The 1,860-nt window shown below is 37.0% G+C and overlaps 1 long non-coding RNA gene across 1 annotated transcript; it reads right to left on the reverse strand.

Annotated features, from left to right (window-relative positions):
* Positions 1-1,253: 1,253 nt before the first annotated feature.
* Positions 1,254-1,568, reverse strand: LOC113772402. Its single transcript, XR_003468535.1, has 3 exons — positions 1,529-1,568; positions 1,391-1,449; positions 1,254-1,292 (listed from the first exon to the last, which is right to left on the reverse strand). It is a non-coding gene; the product is annotated as an uncharacterized LOC113772402 (long non-coding RNA).
* Positions 1,569-1,860: the final 292 nt, after the last annotated feature.

Consider the following 1,860-nt stretch of genomic DNA (forward strand, 5'->3'; position numbering starts at 1 on the left):
TGAGAAGGTGAAGGTGATACGTCAGAGACTTCAAACAGCACAAAATCGACAGAAGAGTTATGCAGATAATTGACGGAAGGACATGGAGTTTGAAGTTGGGGACAAGGTATTTCTAAAGGTTACACCACTTCGAAGTCTCACGGCGGGAAAAGGAAAGAAACTTCAACCGAGATACGTAGGACCATTCAAAATTCTTCAACGACTAGGGAACGTGGCATACCGGTTGGAGTTACCCGCGAGTCTATCCAGGATCCATGACGTATTTCACGGTTCTATATTGAAGAAATATCATCCAGATCCCACTTATGCACTGAAGCCAGAAGAAATTGACATTGACGAATCCCTGACTTATGAAGAAAGGCTGGTACCGATCTTAGATCGAAAAGTAAAGGAATTAAGGACTAAATAGATACCCTTGGTAAAGGTTTTGTGAAGAAATCATGAGGTAGAGGAAGCTACTTGGGAAGTGGAAGAGGACATTCGTGCAAAATATCCTAAGCTATTCAGTGATCAAGGTGAGAATTTCGAGGATGAAATTCTTTAAGGAGGAGAGAGTAGGGGTGTCAACGAATCGAATCGAGCTCGAATAGAAGGTTGATCGAGTTCGAGTTCGACAAAGTGTCTAAAGCTCGAGATCGAGCTCGAGATCGACGAATATCAATTTTACATCCTCGAATTCGATTCGTAAGAAAACCGTAAGGCTCGAGCTCGTGCTCGAAATTGCTCGAATATGTGTTCGAGCTCGAATTCGAACTTGGCTCGATTTCGAACTCGAGCTCGAGTTCGAATTCGAACTCGATTAATACTGTGCTCTTTTATAAAAGTCTAAACTGAACCAAACAATCTGCTATTCTTAGCAAGCAAAATTTGCTCTTTCATTCAGTCTTTTCATCTGTCATTTGCATTCGAAAATTCAAGCATTCCCACAGAAATTTACAAAATCAAAAATTTCAAAATCCAAACTCATCTATATGATAAACTGGTTTGAGACAAACCAGTTTTAAGTACCAATTTAAAGTCCAAAGCATCAAATTGTCAACACTTTTCAGCCATTAAGCCAACCATATCCAAATTCATCCGTATTTTAACATCAAATCTAACATCCAAATTTAGAGATAAGTCACACAACCAACATCCACCAAGTCACACAAACAGGAAAAACAAAGACACTGTCAACATTCAAATTAAAAATGTGAAACAAATTCTGCAATTAAAGACAGTAGCATGTTGTCCATTCCACAATAATCTTTTCTAGCTTTTGCTTATGGATTCCAAATTTTCAACTCCAGGCCCTATATAAAATAAATAATTTAGGTAATTAAATAGTAGTGGTAAAATCTAAAATAAGATATTTGAAGAAGAATCGAAATATTAAATACAAACAATATACCTTTCCAATTATCACATTCATTTTATGGGAAGTAGAATCTCTTTTGCTGCCTTCACTTTCTGCAAAATAATAATAATAATAAGAATAACAATAAGTAATAAACTAATTTTGTATCAATCACATGAATTTGAATTTAACTTATTTTTATCTTTTTTTCACTCCATAAAGGTTTCGACACCAATCTCCGGCACACATAAGCATTTCCTACGTTCTCTCTCTGTCTCTCTATATCTCTGTGTGTGTGTGTGTCTGTCTGTCATCTTTCTGGTAGCATCCTTCTCCTGCACCTGGTGAGTATTATTGCCTTTGACTTCTGGCACTAAAATGATCACTAAAAGCAGAAACCAAAGGCAATGACAACTCAGTAAGAAAAGAGTGAAGAAAAGGACAAAGATTAATTAATTATGTAGCAGAATGCAATTACTACCGTAGAGACACAGCAGGAAGAATCTGGTGGGGCAGTGAGGATC

The sequence above is a fragment of the Coffea eugenioides genome, chromosome 5, assembly GCF_003713205.1.
Source record: "Coffea eugenioides isolate CCC68of chromosome 5, Ceug_1.0, whole genome shotgun sequence".
Classification (NCBI taxonomy): Eukaryota; Viridiplantae; Streptophyta; class Magnoliopsida; order Gentianales; family Rubiaceae; genus Coffea; species Coffea eugenioides.